General features: G+C 41.9%; 1 pseudogene; it reads right to left on the minus strand.

Moving 5' to 3' along the window:
- Window positions 1-7,256: 7,256 nt before the first annotated feature.
- LOC129683830 (60S ribosomal protein L21-like) lies at window positions 7,257-24,354 on the minus strand (annotated as a pseudogene).
- Between the last annotated feature and the right edge of the window lie 965 nt (window positions 24,355-25,319).

Here is a 25,319-nt window from a genome sequence, read left to right on the forward strand (position 1 = left end):
TGGGCAAGCCTGTAGGGTACAGTTTTGATTCATGATGAGTGTGAGAATGGCCAGCATGCTCTGGGCAGTGGCACACGTGCAGGTGGCCCTGAGTTGTGGAAGAAAGCAGGCCGAGCAAGCCACGGAAAGAAAGACAGTAAGCAGTGCTGCTCCATGGCCTCAGCATCCAGATTCTTGGGCTCCTGCCCTGACTTTCTTTCTTAATGGACTGCAAAGTCAACGTGAAATGAACTCTTCCTCCCCAAATTGGTTGTGGTCAATGTTTTCTCATAGCAACAGAAAGCAAACTGGGACAGATACTGTCTCAAAAAAAAAGAAAATGATGCTGATCTCTGGCCCCCGTGCCACATGCACACAAGTCCACACACTCATACATGTGTACCCACGTGCGTCGGTACCTGTGCATACGTACTTTAGTACAGACGCATCTGAAAAAGACTATTATCGTGATTTCAATGTCAACTCACCACAAATTGGAAGCAATGGAGTAGGACCTCATCGGACGAGGTGCTCTGATTGCTATAGTGGGCGTGGCAGGGCTTACCCACTGCTCCCACGGTGAGGGCACTTTCAGATACCCCTACCTGTCCCTCTTGGTCTACCTTGTTGTTGCTGCTGTCGATTTCTTCCCTGACAGCAGAACCAGTGTTTTCTAGCTTCCATCCTGGGATAGGGACCAGAGGCACTCCACAATGCGACTACTGAGACCTTGTGCACCTGCCCTGTGGACCAAGTGACTGCCAGCTGTTGCCACACTCATGGGAGATTCATATTCTGGGACTATGCTGACTGTTGAGGCGCCCAGCCTCAAGGACTGGGATCCTTTTGAATCTAGGGGAGAGGCTTCACAGAACTAGAGTTTGGGTGGTTGAAAGTCAGGGTTTGTCTATGAGAGAAACAAAGAAAACTCTCCGTGATCTTTTCAATCTGCCTGCAATTTTGAACTGTGTTCGCTTCTTTACTCCCTTCTCCCCAAAGTTACTGATTTTAAGGTCTAGAGCCTTGCAAACAGCAAAGCTAAAATCTAAACCCTTGGTTGGTGTCAACATGCCTGAGGTTCCCAGGATGGCTTAATAGTGACTGCAGCAAAGGCCCACTCCTTCTGGCCCCTTGCAGTTAGTGTGTGAGCCTTCTCTTTTAGAGATGTGCTTTACAAACCTGTTAATTTTTTTTTGTCCACCCATAGTTACAAATGGGGATTAATAGTTGATGAGGGGCCCAGCATGGGCAGATGAATGTATTTATACGGTACTGGGTGTTACTTTGGGGTCGAGAAAACATTTGTCTCTTCATGGGATCTGTTTAGTTTTTATAGGAAAGAAAAAAAATCCCCATTTTATTTTGTTTTGTTGTTTTGGCCTGGGAAGGTGACTCTAGAACATTTTTTACAGTGAAATACATTTCTAAATACATTTAGAAATAATAAATATTTCTAAATATTGCACACACACACACACACACACACACCGAGTGCATGCACACGCTACAGGATTTACTTTTCCTGTGTACTGTTTATCAGGTGCTCTCTGCGCCCTCCACAGAGCTGTATTTATTCTCTGTGAGGACCCCATGGTGTGGCCATTCTGCTGAGGTGCCGTGTTCAATGTTCAGTATCAGCGTCTAGCTCCCTTGCCCACTCTTCTGCGGCTTTACCCATCAATGAAATAATCACTTTCCGCGGGCTTAAACAATATAATTTTGTTTTTTCAGGATTCTGTGGCTGAGTATAAGGTTAAGCTGTGGGTGGTTTGGACTTCTCCACTCCTCCTTGGCTTGCAGTCACCTGCCTTTCCCACTGTGTCCTATTATGACTTTTCCTGTGTATGGGCTTTACGGTGGTAGTATATCTCTCTCTATATCACCTTCTTTGGGAATTAGGGCCCCACCTTGAGAACTTAACTTTATCACCTACTTAAAGACTTGTACTATAATCTGAGGTAGGACTTCAGCATATGGGTTTGGGGGGCACAATTTGGTCCATGAGAGAAGATAAAGACCTGGCTTTCTTGGCCTCAACTGGGACAAAATACAAAGAGCCATTATACCTTCAGGGTACAGTCACTGGGCCTTGCGCCACAGCTCTGCCTATCATTACCCCAATTCTTTATCTCTCTTAGATGTTGATTCTAAGGGTACCCCCTTAACAAACAGTCAACTCCCCAAACCATCTCAAAGTCTGCTTCCTGGGGAATTCAACCATAAAAATGCTGCTCTGATCCCCTAATTTGAGTTTATAACCCATTAATCATAACTCATTTCATAATCCACAGCTGTGTGAGGAACAAAGCTTGGATTGTGTGTACAGGAGAAAACAAAGACCATCCCCAGTACAGCTTCCTGCCTGGCTTCTGCAGATGCACCATTTTGCCTTTGGTTTCCTGTGAATACACCCCTACATCCTGGGGCAGGTGGGAACACTGTGACTACTGGTTTTCTGTGTTTGGGACATAAAAATAGTTGTTTGATCAACACATTTGTGTTCAACAAAAGTCTGTACCACACTCCCCTCTGTTTCAAAAGAGATAACTAAATCCTGACCTGATCTTTACAGTGAAATGTCTTATCCACACCTAGGCTTCAGCTGTCATTCACAGTAGAGCTGTTAACCCTGCTCCATGCTATTCAAAAAAAAAAAAAAAAAAAGGTTAGAGCATTTTTGTTGTTGTTGCTGCTGTAACAAAGCACCTGAGCAACAGGTGAAGAAAAGAAGTTTATTTACCTCTCCTACCAGGACTCAGGTGCGCTCCACTAACGAATGTCCAGCAGAGGCTTCCCATCATGGCTACAGTGATGCCTGAGCGTGCAGCATTTGCACTCTCAGAAGACACACACAGCACAGCACCGCCACTGAACGATCTCATCTGCTCATTTGCTCTGCTGGCCTAGTGGGAGTCACGCACTCTCATTTTCATCCTGCCGTATTTCGCTGGAAGTAGCGCCTTGAAACCTGGCGGCAGTCTTATCACCACAGGCTGTGAAGTGACAGGAGACGCTTGTTGCTTTCGCATCTTCTCATATAGGGACTTTCTAAGTGAAGAGCCTTGCTTTTTACAACGATACAAAGCTAAACATACAGGGATGTGCTCAAAAAGTCCCAAGGAGCCAAGAAGACTTTTAAGTTTAAAGATGAGAAAAGACAGGAAGTGCTAAAATGCATGAGAACAGATCAAATTGGTGGAAATCTAAAGCAAAGAGTACCAGACAGGCAGGCAGGCAGAACGGGATTAAAACTGGCCCTCCAGCTGCTTGACAGAACCCACCAGAACAGAAAACCATTTCTCAGTTCCCCATCCAGGGTATTGTATGTCAAGCATGCTCGATTATTAGAGATAAAAGAAAAGAAAAGGCCTCTGTTCCTTCCTGAAGAATTCACATCAGTTATGAATGATAGAGCAAAACCAGCAAGCACCGATCAGTCCAGTATTTTAAAAATCCACCATTTTGCTTGTATCTCCTTTTAAAGAGGAGCTGAGTTATTGTATAGAATTGTTTCAGCTCACGTCTTGTGGCATATAATATCAACCCCCAAAGACAAAGAGTTGTCATGGAGGCTGGGGAGATGGCCCAGAGGCTAAAGCTCTGGCCACACAAAGCTGATGCCGCCGCTCACAGCCTTAATCAAAAAGTGCCTTTTAAGAAGTGGGAGGCAGTCTTGGGGGAACTCCTAAAGATGTGGCCTGCTACCAAGCAGCTGTGAACAGGGGGCCCTGCCTAAAACCAGGGAGAAGAGAAGGACACACACCCGATGTCCGCTGACCTCTGCACCTGCACTGTGGCATGGGTTTGCGCACCAGAAGACACACAGATATCATACATAAACAGAAAAAAAAAAAAATATCATTGCCCTGAATGGGGGCGGCCCTTCTACTAGCCTTGGGAACACAAAGGCCCCAGAGCCTGGCCTCCCTGCCTTCCCCCAGCCCACGCTCAGCTGATGTAGAGGTGTTGGCTTGACGAGTGGGCTGGTCCTCCTTTCTGGTGTTGGCTCTGGACTGCACTGGTCTAATTCGCTGCCAATTAATCTTGTCAGGCAGCCTGCTGATGCCAGCTGTAGCTCAAACACCCTCACAGCGAATACCCACCCCAGAGAGCCTTTGTCTCGTAGGTGCGGCCGCTCCCTGCAAAATGTGAGTAAAATATTTTAATTTGGACAAACCCTAGGGCATCTGTTCTTCCTGGGGGAAAAAAAAAAGTCCAACTCTCCGTGTATACATTTGCGTGGAATTTTCAAAAATAGAAAAATCCAATTTTGAACATGAGGGAGTTTTGAAAAACCAATTTAAGAATAAATAATTTCATCAGCTACTCATTGTGCTGTGTAAAGCTTGTGAATTAAAAGAAACATAATGGTCATTAGGGGGGAAAAAAACCCTCCCCTAACATTAGCAGTGTGCCTTGTCTGCTGAGCAGTGGGAGTGTGAATATTTGTACCTGTGTGAAGGCGAGGAGCGCGTGGGTTTGTGGGAAGTGGGTGCGGGTCACTGAGTCGGCTGCGGCTGCGTGGGAGGAGGCTGGGCGCTGAGTCAGCGGGAGGAGGAGGGCAGGTATGTGTGGGCGGTTGGAGAAAGCAGCTCTGCAGCTTTGCATGTGAATGCTTAAGGAAGGAGTCCAAGCATTTTAAAAAGCCTTAGAAAACTGGGAGTCAAAACTGCAGCAGAGTCCCACTGCCCAGGCTGCCTTAGCATTGGTTGGTCTAAAGTTTTAAAATTATTCAAGCTATTTCTGACGTGTTTTCTTTTGTTTTCAGCCTGATAATTGGTGGTGAAAACCGCGATGTCTTTGGCAGAACACTTTTTCTTCCTGTCCCCTCTTGTAAACGTGACCTCAGAGTTGCCTCTGTGGATAAGGACCCAGGCAGAGCCAGGAATGAGTGGAAGATGAGCTTAGAGTTTCCATCCAAAATGATCCTTAGCGTCCTAGGAAGAGAGACTGTTACTGTTTTAACGGAAAATGGGATTTAAAAACTTGCTGCATTCAAGCCTGACATGGCACAGTAACCGCCGAGGCAGCCGGGGAGCCATCGGTCACATGGATGAACTCCCACATGCTGTCTACTGACTGAGGCATGGAGAACTTAGGACTTGGCCATGGAGTGGGAGTCTATACAGTTCGATGGTGATTGATTAAATAAAGCAGAATGAGCTAATGGCGAGACAAAGCTGTATTATATTAATGCAGGTTTATTGGGAGCAGCGAGGGAGAAGGAGGGAAAACGGGAGCTGGTGGGAGGAAGGCCGAGATGGGGAAGGGAGGGAGAAAAAGGGGAGAAAGGGCAGAAAAGGGGACTATAGAACCACGATGTCTGGTTATATAGTGAAGGGCCTCTGGGAGAGAAGCCCTGCCCCTAAGTGGAAGGCAGGGTATGGCAGCCACGCCCTGCAGCAGATAGGAACTTTAACATCCCAACCTTTTATTGATAATAAAATTATGGATAATGGGGGAAGAATCTTTTCTGGCTACTTCTGGCTGACACTGGGTCATTGATCTTGGGGAGTGAGGCAAAAAGCTGGAATGTTGGCCAAGTCCCAAGAGTAGGCTGTCTGTGGCCAGGATCTGGGAGACACCTATGGCTAGGACACTGCAGGTGCTGCTGATGTGCTCTCTGAGCTTTAGGCCAGAGCACCTAAGTTCTGGATGTAGCTCTTGAGGAAACAGGATGCTGCAACACATATATTAGGGCAGAAGATAAGGTCAAGGAATTTAACTTCTAGGCCAACGGACTTTTAGGCCCATGGTCTTGGTAAAGCAGGCTGTTGATTGGCAGTACATATCTGAAGCCTGACCTGTGGATTCCAGCGGAATTCCTGAAGCTTGCAAGAACCTTTTAAAGTTTACAAAAGGAGACAATTTGGCTTAGGAGACAGTTTAGCATCTGATTAATGTTAATGCTCTGAACAGTCTTAATACAAAAACAGTAGCACAATGGAGGGGGGAAGAGTTTTATATACCTGAAATTACTTTCCTATTACCAACCTTAAAACACCTTCTCAGACCCTCCAACACTATCAGAGGCTCCGACCTTACATAAACTACACTTTTGAGAGGGCAGAGGAAGCCTTGGTTTCTGCTGTTGAACTGATCCTCAAAGTCATCAGAGACCCGAGAAGGATGGACTATGCAGGAAGCATAATCCAAGTGCTCCATGCATTGACCGATATGACAGATGTTCCCTTTACCCAGACGGCCTTCCCAGGCTCCTGTGGTGCCAGTGGCTCGTACGGGCACAGGTGCTAGGGCAGCATCGCAGCATCGGTCTTCCAGTGCTGGGCTTAGAAAATCTGAGGGGACTTTCTTGTGGAGGAGGAATTTGGGAGAATGACTGGCCTTATTTTGTCTAGGCAAAACGGGGCAGTCAGCTCTCCAGGCGTCATGTTCGTCCACAGTTCAGCAGGGCATTAGCAGGGGCCAGTGGGGGCAGTCCTGCCCAGAATCACAGTATCCAGGTTGAGTCATCTGTTGTTGTGCCCAAATCTTCCTGGAGGCCTTGGGGTAATCGCTAGAAGCTGGGGCCTCTGTCACATTAAGCTTTTTAATTAAGCATCTAGATGTACTATTCTGCAGATTTTCTGACAGGTTTGAGGACCATGATCTATTAAGTATAGCTGAGTCAAACAAACTTTGTCTAGTTACCCATCCTAGGCTTAACCTTGGAAACAGAAGACAAGAGACAAGAGACTTAGGTAAAACTTAATCAGGTTTTTAGCATAACTAAATGTATTTCTGAACTAGCATCAAAGGAAAACTTTCAAGCATCGACACAGTTCCTAGACTGGCGATGCTGCTGATCCTATCACACTGCATCCTTACAGACTCAACAGCAAAAGTGTACAAGGTGGTGACAAAACCATGGCTCCACTTCCTTTATCCCAAAACCAACATGGTGATCAGCCACGTGTTTTAAGCAGCCGCAGCGGGAAATTTTAAACAGGATCATTGTTGCTGTACCATTTGTCCACTGCTGCTGTTGCCCGCCACTGCCTCCACCTTGCATGGGTGTGGGGTACAGTGAGGATGGGGTAGGGGGAACTTGCAGCCCAGTGTGCAAACACAGCCACAGGAAGTGGAGGGGGAGGGGTAAAGCATGCTTCCCAAGAAACCTGGACAGATAGTGTGGAAATTTTCCATAGACACCCAAGAGGTATCTAGGGATCAATTTTAGATCCAGAAGCACCCATTTCCCCAGCCTTTGCTGGAATCCCAAAATAATTAAAGTGTGGTCCCTAATCAATAATCTGGGATCCGCAGCTTTGGTGACGTTAATCTATGAACAGATCTCTCTGAAACATGAGATTACCTCGGAACAAAGGCCTGGCTTTGTTCAGGAAGGACTCCTCTCCAGTGGCCACATCTTCACAGAAGAGTCCGGGGTAGGGGTAGGGAGTGTCCTGAACCCCGGAAGAGGCATCTGGTACCTCCAGGCAGCAGCTGGGGGACAGGGCACTTACTGAATCCAAAGTCGCCTCAGGAGGAGAGGGCAGTGGGAGGAGAGGTGGGTTGGTACTCACGTAGCCCAGTCGCCTGGCTGGGTACTCAGGCAGAGAACTATGAGGGGAAGGGAGTGGACTCACGAAGTCCAGCTTGTGGGCCTCAGCTTCCCCCCAGTCACAGTACCAGGTGATTGAGAAAATAAAACGGAATGAGCTAATGGAGGGACCAGAGATTCGGAAGCTCCTTGATAAGCCAGCTGGTTGAGCAATAAGCTTCTGGTACCATGAGAAACTATTTTCTTACAAAAGTCAAGTGGAGCATGATTCAGGAAAGATATCTGAGGTTGACCTTGGGCCTCTGCAATCATGCAAACACATTTTCATATACATGTGCACACATCAATACTAGCAAGTTCATATATCACATACATATAAACACACCAAGAATTTTTTTTAATTTAAATAAAATTCAGAATTAAAAAAAGAAAACCTCCAAGATACTTCAGGAGTTACCAAAATACAAAATTAGCCTGCCCACAGATGGTTAAGGAACTGAAAAGACAATGCATAATTAATTGCAACACTTGTTTTGGTTGTTTCAATAGGAATGGCCCCCACCGGCTCATAGATTTGAATCCTTTGTTATTAGGGAATGGCATTGCTTGACAGGGATTAGGAGGTGTGGCCTTTTTGGAGGAAGTGTGTCACTGGGGGTGGGCTTTGGTGTTTCAGAAGGTCAAGCCAGGCCCAGTGTCTCTTTTTCTTTCTGCTGCCTGTGGATTCAGATGCAGAACTCTCAGCTCCTTCCCCAGCACCATGTCTGTCTGCATGCTGCCGTGCTTCCTGCAATAAAGACAGTGGACTAACCCTCTAAAACTGTAAGGCAGCCCCACTTAAATATTATCCTTTATAAGAGTTTCTGTGGTCGTGATATCTCGTCATAGCACTAAGACACCAACTAACACACTTACATTTTGTCATTTACTTTGTAGACAATGTACTTTGTAGACTGTATTTGATTTTTAAAAATACAGACCTGTCTGGTGTCAAGGCTGACTGTGATCTCTGTATTCATATGTTGAAATCCTAATCTCCAGTGACCCTGGATATGCCATGAACAGAGGCAGCCGTTCCAGAGGTGAGAAAAGTGAGGCAAACAGAGGAGGCCTCATCCAACATGACAAATCCCCGGAAGTCAGGGCACAGACTTGCACAAGGGGGTGTTGTGTCCTGGGTTCTGTGACACCGCAAGCTGAGCACGCCATGCAGAGCAAGCTAGTGAGCAGTACCCCAATCCTCTGTTTCAGTTCCTGCTTCCAGGTTCCCGCACTGCGTTCTTAGTGTGTATAACCTGTAGGATGAAATAAACCCTTTCCTCCACAAATTGTTTTTGGTTATGGTGTTTTATCATAGCAATAAAAGCCACAACTAAGCAATATTTAATCTAAATGCTCGGTTTTTAAGAAGGAGGCATCGATAGTTCGAGAAAAATACCCATATTTTCTTCAATTTTGAATTACTAGCAGTATACTCTTAGTGTATTTTTTAAAGAAATAAAATCACTAACAAGTGGAAACAAAACTAGGCATGGTTTGAACAGCAATGACCACCCACATAGGCTTGTATGTTTGACTACCTTAAGAGGTGTGGCCTTGGAGAATGTGTCACTGCGGACGGGCTTTGATGCTTCCCCATGTCTTCTCTGCCTCCTGCCTGTGAGGTATGAGCTCTCAGCTGCTGTTCCAACTGTCTATGGCCATACCTCATCCACCATCCCTGACTATAACCCTTTGAAGCTGTAAGCTCAATTTAACACTTTCTTTTATGAGTTGTCTTAGTCATGGTGTTTTATCACAGTAACACTACAGTAACTAATAAAAGGATGCATTAAGATTAAACTCAAAACAATGAAAACAGGATGATGGTAAGATGCTCACAGCACCTCAAGAACTGAGAAGCCAGGAGCACACACAGCTTAAAAAAGGAACTGAGAGGAGGAAGGTGGTGGTGGCTGCAAGGCTGCAGACAACTGAGCTGGTGAGGGCCTCTGCCTGTGCGCCACATTCCCCAGTATGCTGGCTCAGGAGCAGAAACTGCTCTTAGGTAGACGCTGGAAGCCAGCAGTTCAGTGAGCTTCCTCCTCCCTTTGCCGTGTGTGGGCAGCCCTAAGAGCAGGTGGCTTTCTGCTGTGTGTCCTGCATCATCACCCTTCTTTTCAGAACTACACACTAGTGCTGGATCCCAGAGCAACACTGTGAGTCCCGTAAAGCACTGCAGGATTTCTGTGTGCCAGCTTCCTCCATGGAAAAGGCAGAGCTTGTCTTCTTGGTACCTTCATAAAGGAATTGGAGAGAATTCAAACTTGTAAATTAACAGCGTACCTGAAAACTCTGGAACAAAAAGAAGCAAATACATGGGAGAGGAATGGACTATAGAAAATGATCAAATTCAGCACTAAAATAAATAAAAAGAGAATACAAAGAATCGATAAAACCAAGAGCTGGTTTTTTGAGAAAATCAACAAGATAGACAAACACTTAGCCAAACTAACTCAAAGGGCAGAAATACACTATCCAGATCAACCAAATCAGAAATGAAAAAAGGGACAGAACAACAGACACTGAAGAAATCCAAGCAATCATTAGGTCTTACTTCAAAAGCCTACACGCCACAAAATTTGAAAATCTAATTGAAATGGACAATTTTCTTGATTGATTCCACTTACCAATGCTGAATCGAGACCAGGTAAATAAATTAAATAGTCCTATATCCCCTAAGGAAATAGAAGCAGTCATCAAAAGCCTCCCATCCCAAAAAAAGCCAAGGCTGGATGGTTTCAGCACAGAATTCTACCAGACCTTCAAAGAAGAGCTAACACCATTACTCTTCAAACTATTCCACAAGATAGAAAGAGAAGGCACATTATCAAACTCATTCTATGAAGCCACAGCCACCTTGATACCTAAACCTCACAAAGACCCAATAGAGAAAGAGAATTTCAGGACAATCTCCCTTATGAACGTTTACTAAATTCTTAATTGTCTGTAAAGTCACTTCCAAATAGAATTCAAACTTACCTTTTGTCTCCTCCTTCTATCAATGATTAGAGTAGCCACTAACTCAAGTCAGAAACTCAGATCCCTTTCGTGAAAAATTTGTAGGCAATTTTAAGTGGATTTCAGTTGCACCCCACTGCCTTGCTCTGAATGCTAGCTGGTATGGCCTATCTGTACTTCAAATGATTTACTGCCCCCTTCCTACCATCTTCATTCCATATTGCCTCTAAGCACTCTGAAGTGCTTCCCAGTAGGAATACAAGCATTTTACCGGGCTGTTTATTTCCAGATAAAGTATGTTGGCTAGTTTTATGTCAGCTTGACACAAGCCACAGTTAGAGTCATTTGAAAAGAGGAAACCTCATTTGAGAAAATGCCCCACCAGACTGGCTGTGTGCAAGTGTGAAGAACAACTGAGTAGTCTCAGGAATTCCCTGAAAGTGACCAGATGCACAGTACCACTCCTTCCTCAAGATTACCTAAATAGTAAGCAGAGCTGAGAAGACTGAGCCCACATCATTTTAGCTGGATTTTTGCTGTCAGGTGTTTCAAGAAGTATGCTTCTTGCCTCAGACGTATGCTGGGAGCCAAAGCTATCTACGGAAGCCAAGTCAAAGCTATCTAGTAGAGACAAAGGTAGTTACTGAAGCCAAAGCCAAGTAGAGAGCAAAGGTCTTTTAGTGTAGACTTAAGGCTATTTAGTGAAAGAGTTATCTAAGACCCTAAATCATGGGTGATAGATTGTGAGGACATCCGTTTGTTAGAGCATCCGTAAGATATCTTTAGAAACCATCCTTATGGTATCTTGCAGGTACAATAGTTAACCCATGAAAGCACTCTTCCTATTTCCTGCAGCAGTAGATTAACCTTCCTCCTTTCCTGCCTTCTCCCTATATAAGTTGGGTGAAAATTTCTAACAAATGAAAGCCTTGATCAGATGAACAGACTTGGCTTTCATTCCTGCGTCTCTTGTCCCCCCCCCCATTCCTTCCAATCTCTCCACCTTAGGAACCCCGTTGAAGCCCCACAGCATGGGGCAGATGTATGAGTCTTTTCTCCAAAAGTCCTGCTTTCTGTAGTGAGAAATATTAATATAATTTCAAGCCTACAGTCCAGATTAGTCCACTAAGCTAATTCTTAGTGCTGCTGGGTTGATGATTGTACCTGAGATTCTACCTGCTCTTAAGTGGATGTAGAAATAATTTTACAGTGAAAATTATCAGACTGATATTTCTAATCAAAATTCAGGACTGTGCATTTTTGTTTTATTTTTTGTTTTATTGCTCTTTTAAAATCTGAATCTCTGCCTCCATTTGGAGATTACTATTTAAACAGAACATCATAGACTGGTATTTTAATCAGTTTGGATTGTGATAACAAAACACCATAAGATGATTAGATTATAATCAATTTAAATTCACTCTTCATAGTTCCTGAGACAACCAAGAATGGCACGCCAATAGATCCAGCATACTGTCAGGATCCATATGCTTTCCCCTGTGTTCTCCTGTGGTAGAAGGGTGAACAAGCTCCCTTGGGTTTCTCTGGAGGGCACTAGTCTATTTCTTGATGACTCTGCCTCAAGCTGTAGTCACCCTCTCAAAGGCACTGCTTGCTGACATTTTGTTGACATAGGTTACTATATCAACATAAAAATTTGGAAACACAAACACTCAAATCATAGTAGATGGAATATCTCATAATAATTCATTTACTTTATGCCACAATATTCATTCAAAAGGATCAGAATAACAATACATACATTACTGCCACCAGCATAACCATACAAGGCACCTTAGTTTCTCCCAGTTTTCAATCAGACTCCACTTAATATAATTGTCTTATATCTGTATTATGTGAAAACATAGTCTTTTCGCTTTTTCTTAAATAATTGTGTTCTTTGATAATTTCATACAGTATATTTTTATATTCTTTCCCATGCCCCAACTCTTCCCAACCCTAGGATATGTCTAAAGTGACTAGAAACCAACTCAAAGATAGCCCTATGCCCCAAAGATAGGACACTTTAAGCTTTAAGAAAAAGCTGTTGTTGACTAAACCTCTTAAACTAAGTCATAATTATGATTTTTTAAGAATCACACAATTGTTCAGTTTATGTGGAAAAATTTTATTACCTGAAAATTAGCATATATGGGAAAAGCAACATTCTACGTTTGAATTGTATCACTAGGTAGAGTCACTGGTAGGAGAAGAGACATGCCTCTCTTTACAGAGTGATTTCAGCTTACAAGTGAAAAGAAACTGGAATTTTAATATCGTGATTTTGCAAGACTCAGTGAGTTCATGGATCACAGAAAGAAGGTTGGGTTGGTGCAATTGTCTTTTGATCAAAGAACACACTTGAGGGTGGTTCATCTTGATCGTCAATCTGATGGGATGAACTGAACATGTGGCCTGCCCAAGAAGCTGGGACTGACTCAACTGCATGTCTGCAGGCTAGAGATCTTCAAAGTGTACGAGAGAAAGGAACCGTGGAGAGTGAACATAGAATGTGGGATGCTTGGAAGTCATGCAAATGCTTAATTACAAAATGTACTGTTTATGGTTGCACTGGGGTCAATCAGCTCTGAAGAAATGCATAGAGTCGATGTCTAATTTCACCAGGCACCCACCATGCATGCTTGTAGAGTAAGGAAAGGCTTGCCACACGGCTCAGGGCATTTGTGGGGTTTCTGGAGAAGCTGGAAAACCCTGTTTCCTGATTCCATTGTTCATCGAAAGAATGTCTGCCATGTAGTAGCTCATTAGAGTATACATTGTTAGGCTTTCAAAACCTATTTATTTTGCAGTAGATATAAAGATTAAAAGGAATAAATGATAGCTGTCATAGTAACAGCAGAAAGTTTGACAGGATTCTCTCGTGTGTATTACTCAAGATAGAAAGTAGTGAGGGCTAGGAGCATAGCTTAGTACCAAAATGTTTGCCTAACGCACTGTGCAAAGCCCTAAATTCGATCCCCCGTCCTGAAAATTATATTTGAAAAATGTACCTATGTTATTTCTGATAATTACTATGTCTAGCAAAAGGTAGAAAGAAAAATTTAAAAGGCAATAAAAGACCACAGGAAACAATGAAATTTGAAGGCAGAAAGTATAACCTCTAAATTATAAAGCAATTCTAATATAAATGGTCTCTTTGCTTTCATGTGGCCTTAAATTTTACACAGAGGAATAAATCTTTACAAAGATCCCATGACTTGCAAGGTCTAGTTCTTTTGAAGCTCTGGACATAAAAATTTCCTCTGTAGAGTTGTTGCTCAATTGTAGAGCACTTACCTCCCTTCCACAAAGCCCTTGGTTCTCTCACCTGAGCCACTGACAAACAGACAAGATCTAGCCAACCACCAAACAATCAATCAAACAAACACCAGAAGGCTCACACGAAAGTTTCTAGTCAACCTGGGTAACAGGTTAACCTCAAAACAAAACAAAACAAAACAAAACAGACAATTCTTTGACCTACTGTAAACTTGTGGTAATTACTGCTGAGAATAAAATTAAGAGTCTTAAATATTAATATAGCTTGTTAGGCAAATTATCTATGAGTAGGGAGAAAAACAGGAGTGCCACCAGAATTGTACCATCAAGCTGTGTGAGCTTGTGTTTCCAGGCCACACCTGCCCTGTGGTTAGGAGGAACAGATTCTAACATGCAAAATGCACGTTCCATCGCTTTGTCCTCTTTCTCTGGTGTCTCAAAGGCTTATTGTCAATATCACTTCAAGAGGCAAGTGACCTGGTTAGCTGAATTTACTCACAGACAATTCACATTAGTCACTCTTCCCGTAGTAGGCCTCTCCCTTTCTTTTTTCCCTCTTCTTTCTTTTCTTTTTTTATCCCCACAAAATCTGCTTTTTCCTTTAATTTCCTTTTAATAACTTACCCTATTTGATCTATTTTTTCTCTCTTCATTGAAAGAATATAAACTATCTGCTACCTACAAAATGGAATGATTCAGAATAAAGGTGTTATGCCAATGTACTAAAGCAGATCAACTGAAGGAGCGTGCATGGAAATAACCTAGAACCCCTGCACAGATGTGGCCCATGGCAGCTCAGTCTCCAAGTTGGTTCCCTAGTAAGGAAAACAGGGGTTTGTCTCTGACAGGAACTCAGTGGCTGGCTCTTTGATTGTCTCCCCTTGTTGGGGTGGGGGAAGGGCAATGAATGTCTAATAAAGGTCACAGAGGAAGACAATGCAGCCAGTCCTATGAAACCTGATAGCCTAGGGTCTGATGGAAGGGGAGGAGAGAAGAGGAAGGGAGGGAATGGGAGGGCATGAGGGAGGGGCCTACAGCTGGGATACAAAGTGAATAAATTATAATAAAATTTAAAATACAAAAAAATTAAAAATAAAAAAAGAAGAAGAAAATAGAAAAAGCAGCTGGTCATGGTGGCACACACCTTTAATTCCAGCACTCGGGGAGGCAGAACCAGGCAGATCTCTGTGAGTTTGAGGCCAGCCTGGTCTACAAAGTAAGTCTAGGACAGCCAAGGCTACACAGAGAAATCCTGTCTGGAAAAAAAAAAGTGCATTTGTTAACGTTCAGTACCTCAATTACAACTTAACTGTGAGGTCACCAGATAATTTCAAATTGCTGTTTTTTGCACATTTATGCAAGCTTTGGAAAGCCATCAAAAAATCAGCATAGTGACTTTTTGTCTCCTGCTGCTCCTTCTTTTGTCTTCTATAAAATTGCAATCCATCAAGTGCCTAGTAACTTTCTCCATAACTCTTTGCATGATAAGGGCTGGTGACTTGAGGAATAACAAAAGAAGCCTGCTTGGATCAAGATGAAAGTTTATCATTAGAGCTAGGTCAGGAAATACTCTAGTTCTCCCACATCTAGCCACAGCTGAATGATAACCTGTATTATCACCTATGCAAGCATTTTGCAGTTATCCAGAGAAAAAAAATCTTAAGGGCCAAGTCCACCAAATGTAGAGTGGTGGGAGACAGAGCTGCAAACAGCCTGTCCTAAACATTGTACTTAAAGTTAGAAAGTCAAGTCATCTTGGAACTGAGCTCAGGTGGCAGAGTTCAAGATTTAAGATTTAAGTTTAAGATTGTTTAAGATACTTTGTTGCAAATTCTGTTACTGGTAGCTAGAAATATCCCTGCTGATATGTACCCTCAAATTTAGGTAAACTCGGCTGATAGATCAGAGCCTGTAAGTCACACCAGAGGACTGCAAGCATTTAAAATGTATCTTTATAGAAGAGTAGAAATATCTTGGTTATAACTTTTTCTAGTAGCTACTAATATTTTCTTTGACATTCCACTGCTATGATCAACAATAAGGTAACTAGAGAAACGAGAGAGTACATTTGTAACAGCTCTAGGAACTAGATCCATGTTTCTTAAAAAAAAAAAAAAAAGAGGGGGGACAGCAATATTGGAAGTGGAGGCTGCTGAGGTCAGAGTTTAAGAAAAGAGGGGAGGGAGGACAAAAGAGAGGAATTCATGGGGTCAAAGCAACACGAGCTGAGATTGGTACATTGGTCTCTTCTCCCAGACTCGATCCACCCCTCTTTAAAAACAGTTATTTCCAAATACACATGAAAGAAAACAGAACTGTCTGGATAGATTGTGACTGCCAGAGATTTTCTAAAGTGAAGATTCAGTAATTTAAAGCTAGGACAGAACATTCTAGTGTTTCAAATAAATTGAAAGGTTCTTGAATCACATACAAATATTTTTAATTGCAATGGATGTCTAATAAAGGCAGTTAAGGAAAATTAAAGAATATCTGTTATTTCTAAAGGAAAACATTTTTGAAATATGATTCACCTTCTTCATATAAATCATTTGAGTGGAAGTTACCCAGCAGGAATGCCCTAGGCTGTAGAGAATGACTGATTTAAAAACTGTTTCCCAAGGCGATGTTCTCAAAGAAAACTGGCCAAATCTCCTTAGGGATTAAGCAAAGTGTGGTGCCCCGGTGAAATACAATCTAGGACTCCAGTCCTAAGAAAGATGCATTTCATGTTGTGCAATTCTAAACTCACTGCAACTTACCCATCTCAGCCCAGCAAATGACTGGTGAAGGGCTTTCTGTTTCTTGTTCTTTAATTGGATTCACAAAATTGTAAACACACAGTCTTTCTGTTTGTTGAAATTAACAAATTATACTTTTCTCATAGATAACAGTTTCTGGCCATCAATTACTAATTGCCAATCACTTTTGAAGACTGGTTGCCTCAGAATCTTAAATGTAGACTGCTAGGCAATGCAGCTGAGCATGAGTTAACACTTCCCCAAGCCCCAAATTAAGAGGCAATACTTTGAACAACCCCCTCTCCTGAGGCTACACACCTGCACATGGCCCCACTTTGCCTGGATACACACACACACACACACACACACACACACACACACACACACACACACTGCTCAATAATAAAGCATTTGCTTTGAATGCACAAGGTAAGTCCACATTTTTCTATACACAAGAATTTTGAACTGTCATTATTTATTACAAAGGGATTTAGCAAGTTAGTGTAGAAGACTTATCACCTACATCTTAAAAAATCATTTTTATTCTAATTCTTCCCACTGTCATTCACTCACACTGAAAATGCCCATCTTTTAGTTTTGATATAACTTAGTTGTTACTAAAACTACCAAACACTCAATTTCAATATATTTTCTAAACAAAATAATGCTAAGAAAAGCATCCAATCAGTCAATGCCCTTTAGTCTTTCTTTTTCTTTAGGAGCCTTGGGCAGTCTTTTCCCCCCTCCTTTCTTGATGTGTTAAGTTTCTAAACATTGGAGTTTTAGCAATAATGATGGTGTGTGACCACTGCAATCTCATGTCAGTAACCAGTGCCATCACTGCAGAGGCCTGAGTCTTTCTTCTTCTTCCTCTTCTTCTTCTTCTTCTTCTTCTTCTTCTTATTATTATTATTATTATTATTATTATTATTATTATTATTATTATTATTTACAGTTTATTCACTTTTTTTTATCCCGGCTATAGCCTCCTCCCTCATCTCCTCCCAGTCCTACCCCCTTCCCTCTTCTCCCCCTATAGCCCTCCCCTATCAGTGCTCTTTAGTCTTTTTTTTCTTTAGGAACCTTGGGCAGTCTTTTCCCCCCTTTCTTGATGTGTTAAGTTTCTAAATGTTGAAGTTTTAGCAATAATGATGGTGTGTGACCACTGCAATCTCATGGCAGTAACTAGTGCCATTACTGCAGAGGCCTGACTCTTGCTTCTTCTTCTTCTTCTTCTTCTTCTTCTTATTATTATTATTATTATTATTATTTACAGTTTATTCACTTTTTATATTATTATTATTATTATTATTATTATTATTATTATTATTATTTACAGTTTATTCACTTTTTATCCCGGCTGTAGCCTCCTCCCTCATCTCCTCCCAGTCCTACCCCCCTTCTCTCTTCTCTCCTTATGGCCTTCCCCTAGTCCACTGATAGGGGAGGTCCTCCTCCCCTACTGTCTGACCCTAGCCTTATCAGGTCCCATCAGGACTGCAAGTGGGATTTCTCCTGCTTTCCTCTGGTTCATTCAATTAAATGATATATAGAAGCTAGGTGTAATTTCTTTCTTTCTTTCGGTTTTTTTTTAAGAGTTCTGCTCAGGTATAATTTCTAAATAATTTCTGACATGAGTTGAAATTTTCTTCTGATACATAGTGACTGATTATAACCCTAAGACAGACAGTTATGGAAAACTAACTAGTTATAAAGAGAAAGAACTCTAGAAATAAAAATGCAGAGGCTGAATATTGAATTATCATCTTTTTATACCCATGAGCATAGTCTAATAGAATTAAAAAGCATAGGTCATTAAAAATAATTTAAAGGTCTTTATTGTATGTTGCTCTTGTCAATACTTACATGCCATAATAAAGCCATATCCATTACACAAATGTAATGGTTCAGTTGCGGTTGCTAATTTGTCCAAAATACTCCTAATTAAGTTTGGAGATGAAAAGTTCCCTGATGAGTTCTGTGTTGAAGACCTGACCCTGAAGCACCAGAGCCCAGACTCAGGACTCTGGGGGAAGTGGTTAGGCCACTGGGCTTAACTTCTTTCACTTGATGAAATCATAACTGCTGTACTATTGGATAGAGGGTAGTGTGGAAGGCAGGGCCTGGTTGGAGCCCACCTCGTCTCCAGTCCTTTCCTGTTGCTGTCTTCGGATGTCAGGGATCCACGGTCACGCTCCTTGGCCACACTCCCACCTCTCTGGTGCTTTGCCTTGTGTGTGATAAGAAGCAGTTGAGATAGGCAGCCACACACCTTTGAAACCATCACTCAAAATAAACCCAATCTCCTTTTCAACTGTTCCTTTCAAGTACCTGCCCCAGTGACAAAATGTCTGACACAGATCCTTCCACCTTTGTTCTTTAGCTCTCCTTTCCCCCTCTCATAGCCTAGCTTTCTACTTCATGTCATGTATATATTTACAAAATTTTTAATATGGATTCTGCTCAGGGGAGAAAAATGTGCTGTCTTTCTGAGTCTGGCTTACTTCACTTAACATAATAACCCCCAGTTTCATCCATTTTCCTGGGACTGTCATAATTTCATTCTCCTTTATTCGATAAAGTTTCCATTGTACATATGTACCATACTTCCTTGGGCCATCCATCTGCTGATTGACATTTAGACTGGTTTTGTATCCTGATTATTGTGAGTAGTGAAGCAATAAACAGGGGCGCTTGCTTATACTCAGTAAGGCATACACAGCGATATAGTTGGATCATATGGTAATTCTATTTAAAAATGTTTTGGAGGAAACTCCATGCTGATACCCATGGTAGCTGCATCAGTTTACATTTCCATCAGCAGTGAGTAAAAGTTCTTCTTTTTCTGCATCTTCACCAGCATTTGTTTGCATTTATTTTCTTGAAGACAACCATTCTTTTAAATTATTATTGCTGTTGTTATTTACAATTTATTCACTTTGTATACTGGTTATAGCCCATCCCTAATCTTCTCCTGGTCCCACTTTGCCTCCCTCTTCCTCTCCATCCCTAGTCCCTTGATAGGGGAAGTCCTCCCCCACTACTGTCTGATCCTAGCCTATCAGGTCCCATCAGGACTTCCTGGATCCTCTTCCTCTGTGGGCTGGCTGGGTCACCCCACCAGGGAGAAGTGATCAAGGAGCAGGCAACCAAGTTCATGTCAGAGACTGTCTCTTCTCCCCTTACAACGGAACTCACATGGCGACTAAGCTGTCTATGGGCTACATCTGAGCAGGGGTCTAGGTCCTATGCATGGTCTTTGGTTGATGTATCAGTCTCTGCACTTCCACCTGGGCCCAGCTTTTTTGGCTTTGTTGGTCTCTTATGGAGTTCCTGTCCCCTCTGATTCCTTCTATATCCTCATACTTCTATAAGACTCCCTACACTCTGTCTAAAATTGGGCTGTGAGCTTCTACATCTGCTTCAATCCGCTGCTGGGTGGAGTCTTTTAGAGGACATCTGTGGTAGGCTAGCATCCTGTTTCTATCTTCTACATCATCTTCTATCTTCCAGCATCATCTGTTTTCCCTTCTGAATGAGAATTAAGCATCTTCCCTAGGATCCTCCTTGTTATTTAGCTTCTTTAGGTTTGTAGATTTTAGTATGTTTATATTATATTATATTATATTATATTATATTATATTATATTATATTATATTATATTATATTATATTATATTATATTATATTATATTAATTATATGGCTAACATCCACTTATAAGTGAGTAAATACCATGTGTGTCTTTCTGCTACCTAACTCAGGATGATCTTTTCTAGTTTCATAAATTTGCCTGCAAATTTCATGATTTCCTTGTTTTTAATAGCTGAGTAGTATTCCGTTGTGTAAATGTACCACATTTTCTTATGCATTCTTCAGTTGTTTCCAGTTTCTGACCATTATGAATAAAGCTGCTATGAACACAGTTGAGCAAATGTCCTTGTGGTGTGGTGGAACATCTCTTCGATTTATGCACAGGGGTTGTAGCTGGGTCTTAAAGTAGTGCTGTTCCCAGTTTTCTGAGAAAACGTCAGATTGATTTACAAAGTGGTTGTACAAGCTTACATTCCCACCAGCAATGAAGGTGGGTTCCTCTTTTCCCACATCCTCTCTAGCATGTGTTGTTACTTGAGTTTTTGATCTTAGCCATTCTGATGGGTGTGAGATGGAATCTCAGAGTCATTTTGATTTGCATTTCCCTGATGACTAAGGATGTTGAGCATTTCTTTAAGTGTTTCTCCACCATTCAATATTCTTATGTTGAGAATTCTCTGCTTAGCTCTGTACTCCATTTTTTTAAGTTGGATTATTTGGTTTTTGTTATTTAATTAGTTGAAGATGCTCTCTTTTTTCCATTGTACGGTTTTGCCTTCTTTGTCAAAAATCAGGTGTCTGTAAGTGTGTGAGTTTATTTCTGGGTCTTCTATTTGATTCCATTGCTCTACAGTCTGTTCTATGCCACTACCATGCTGTTTTTATTACTGTTGTTCTATACTACAGCTTGAGATCAGAGATGGAGATAACTCCAGAAGTTCTTTTATTGTTCTTATTTATTTTGATAAATTGCAGTTTATTCACTTTGTATCCCAGCTGTAGCCCCCTCCCTAGTGCCCTCCCAATCCCACCTTCCCTCCCTCATCTCCTTCCATGTCCCTCCCCAAGTCCACTAATAAGGGAGGTCCTCCTCCCCTTCCCTCTGACCCTAGCCTATCAGGCCTCATCAGGGTCAACAGAACAAAATGACAGCCTACAGATTGGGAAAAGGTCCTTACCAAACCTACATCTGACAGAGGGCTAATATCCAGAATATATAAATAACTTAAGAAATTAAACACCTGAAGAAGCTAGAAGACCCTGGGTAAGATGATCAATCCTTGCTCAGAAAGGCAAATGGGATGGACATCGGAAGAGGGAGAAAACAGGCAACAGGACAGGAGCTTGCATTGTCTTGCTCTGGCTGCATTGTCTTTCTCTGTAGCCTGGTAAGGCTGCTTCTCCATCAGAGGGGAGGTGATCAAAGGTCCAGCCACTGAATTCATTGCAGAGACAGTTCTTGTTCCCATTACTAGGGAACCCACTAGGGAGCTGCCATGGGCTACATCTGTGCAGGGGTTCTAGGTTATCTCCATTCATGGTCCTTGGTTGGAGTATCAGTCTCAGAAAAGACCCTTTTCCCCAGATTTTTTTGGTTCTGTTAGTCTCCTTGTGGAGTTCTTATCCCCTCCAGGTCTTTCTATCCTCCCCCTTCTTTCATAAGATTCCCTGAACTATGTTCAAAGTTTGGCTATGAGTCTCAGCATCTGCTTTGATACCTTGCTGGGTAGAGTGTTTCAAAGGTCCTCTGTGGTGGTAGGGTCCTGTCTAGTTGCCTGTTTTCTCCCTCTTCCGATGTCCATTCCATTTGCCTTTCTGAGCGAGGATTGATCATCTTACCCAGGATCCTCCTTCTAGCTTCTTTAGATGTTTAATTTCTTGAGTTATTTATATATTCTGGATATTAGCCCTCTGTCAGATGTAGGGTTGGTAAAGACCTTTTCCCAATCTGTAGGCCGTCATTTTGTTCTTCTGACTCTGTCCTTTGCTTTACAGAACCTTTTCAGTTTCATGAGGTCTCATTTATTGATTGTTGAACTTAAAGCCTGAGCTCTTGGTGTTCTGTTCATGAAGTTTTCTCCTGTGCCAATGAGTTTGAGGTTCTTCCCCACTTAATCTTGTAACGGATTTAGTGTGAGTTGTTATAATGTTCTTTTGGAATATATATAATTTACCCTTGTTCATTCACATGCTGATTTCTCTATCCCACTATCTGGTTTCATTCCGGACATTGCATTGTGATGCTTATTCTCAGCATCACTTGTCTCAACTTTGTGTAAACATGCCACCATTTGTTCTCTGTGCTGTCAATAAAACAACCAACCAGCCAGTGCTGTGCAATGGTGAGAATAGGGTGGGATATCCTGGTCCAGAGGGGAGAGGAGGGAAGCAAGTAGAGGGAGGAAAGCAGAGGTCGGCAGGAGAGGACTTGGAACCATGAGGAGGAGAGCAGAGCTAGGCAGGACAGGACTCTGAACCATGAGGGAGATGAACTGGACCTAAGATATGACTAAAAGCAAGTATAATGGGTGAAATCTGAATGGTAGGGAAGTATGTGGGCTTGGAGGTTTAGGATGGAGTAACTATTGCCCAGCATTGTGCTCTGGGTTAATTAAATAGATCCCAGTCTCTCTGTGGTGATTTGGGTATACAGCTGGTTTAGGAATAACTAATGCTTAACTAAAAGATAAATCAATAGTAAATATTAATAACCAACAAGTGTGTTTGGTTTTATGTTGAGATCTTTGATCCACTTGGACTTTAATTTTGTGCAGGGTGATAAGTATGGATCTATTTGCATTTTTCTACATGTAGATATCCAGTTAGACCAGCGCCATTTGTTGAAGATGCTATCTTTTTTCCATTGTATGGTTTGCCTCCTTTGTCAAAAATCAGGTGTCCGTAGGTGTGTGAGTTTATTTCTGGGTCTTCTATTCTATTCCATTGTTCCACAGTCTGTTCTGCGCCACTACCATGCTGTTTTTATTACCTTTGGTCTGTAGTACAGCCTGAGATCAGAGATGGAGATAGCTTCAGATGTTCTTTTATTGCACAGGATTGTTTTAGCTATTCTGGGTTTTTTGTTTTTCCATATGAAATTGAGAATTGTTCTTTCAAGTTCTGTAAAGAACTGTGTTGGTATTTTATGGGAATTGCATTGACTCTGTAGATTGCTTTTGGTAGGATGGCATTTTCACTATATTAATCCTACCGATCCATGAGCACAGGAGATCTTTCCATCTTCTGATGTCTTTTTTACTTTCTTCAGAAACTTGCAGTTTTTTCATACAAGTCTTTTGCTTGCTTGGTTAGAGTTATACCAAGGTACTTTATTATTGGTGGCTATTGTGGCTGGCCTTCTCCTAATTTCTTTCTCAGCCCGTTTGGAATACACCCATTCTTGATGGGATGGAATGGAATATCAAAGCAGCTTTTATTTGTAATTCTCTAATGACTAACAGTTGGGGTTCTATAGATGAAAAAGACTGAATATACATACATATACATACAAATACACATAAATATATATGAGAGAGTGAGGGAGGAGAAATGACGTTTATTAGGATGATTTTCAGACTGTGGTCTAGCTAGTTCATCACTGGCTGTTTACCAACAGGAGGTCCTAGGATGTAGAAATTCTTCAGTCCATGAGGCTGGATTCTCAGCCGGTCTTCATTATACACTGGAATCCTGAAGCAGTTAGAAGGGTTTTGTGTGTTTGTTTGTTTGTTTGTTTGTTTTTACAGTCCAGGTCCTTTATTTCTTTTTGTACACCAGGCCATGAATTCGTATGGAATGGGCTCTGGCAGCTCAGGCTCCTTCCCATTAGTCCTCACAATATGGGCTTCTCTGGGGGAAGGGGGTCAGGCTGTCACTTCAGCTGAATCCAGGTGCCCTTCTCTTTGGCCTCCTTCTTCTTCTGGTGGTTCTCCTTCACACACTTGAGGAAGCTGTCCCTGCTCTTAGAGTCCATGATGTGCTCCATCTGCACATCAGTTCTCTTTGTGGGAATCTTGTCCTTAACCTGCTTGTTCACAATGATGTCCATGGCATGCTGGGTGACACTGTAGACTCTTCTGGTTTTTCTGTGGTAAAACTTATCGGATATTCATTTTTGAACAGTGCCCACCTCCGTGATGTCTACCTACAATATCATCCTTTTTGTAGATTCGCGGGTATGTAGCCAAAGGAACAACTCCATGTTGCCTAAAAGACCCGAAGAATATATAGCCAGTGTGCCTTTTTCCCTTTGTGTTTGTCATTTTGTCAAGTAACTACAAGATGGCTGCCACAGCTAAAAGGCTAAATTAGAGTTTAATGCCATCGAAGGAATGGAGTTGCCAGCAAGAGCAACCAGGCAAAGAGAGCAAAGTTTTCATGTCCTTTTTTTCATAGGCTTTTATCAGAAGGTTTGACCCAGATAAAAGGTATATTTTCCCAATACAAAAGATCTGGATTAATGGTTTATATTCTCACCTCAAACAATCTGTATTAGAAGTAGGTCTTCCCACATAAAAAAAAAAAAAAAAAAATTAAGAAAAAAATCCTTCACAGGTATACCCAGCCACTTGGGTTTCAGTTAATTTCCAGATGTCAAGTTGACAATTAAGAAAAGCTACCACAAGTCCACCCCCTTGTCAGTGTAACACACAATCATATTTCCTTATGGCATGCTTAATTCCCCAATAAGAAGCAATAATCAGGTCATAATTGTACCTAACATGATATAATGATTCCACATACAATTGCATGCATTATATATTTAGCCACGTCATAATTACACCGAACATAATATAACCACCCTCAACTGCAAACACGTTATAATTTAGAATAGGTGACAATGCCTTTTGAGAGACATTGTTTTAACATCTCAAACTTAAATGTGTTAACCACTGATATTCTCTTAATTGATGCTGTATCACATGTTAAAGAAATAGAGGAAAGAAAACACAAATATCTGTACAAATACATTTTTAACAAAATATGACAGAAAAACTCATGTGTGGTATAATCTTCATTTCTACAACTGGTCATTTATAACTTGTAGTTATATATTTATAACTACCTTCCTCTACCACCCATTTCCTCTGGGGCTGTGATACTGTGTTTCATTTGCTGTTTTCCCTGGCAGAAGCAACTCCATTTAGCCTTTCCAGCCATAATAGTCCTCCCTCCACGGGTCATGGAACCAGTGTGAGAATTCTGCCAACTTCTTAGTATATCTATT

Source organism: Psammomys obesus, unplaced genomic scaffold (genome assembly GCF_907164565.1).
Source record: "Psammomys obesus unplaced genomic scaffold, mPsaObe1.curated_primary_1811, whole genome shotgun sequence".
Classification (NCBI taxonomy): Eukaryota; Metazoa; Chordata; class Mammalia; order Rodentia; family Muridae; genus Psammomys; species Psammomys obesus.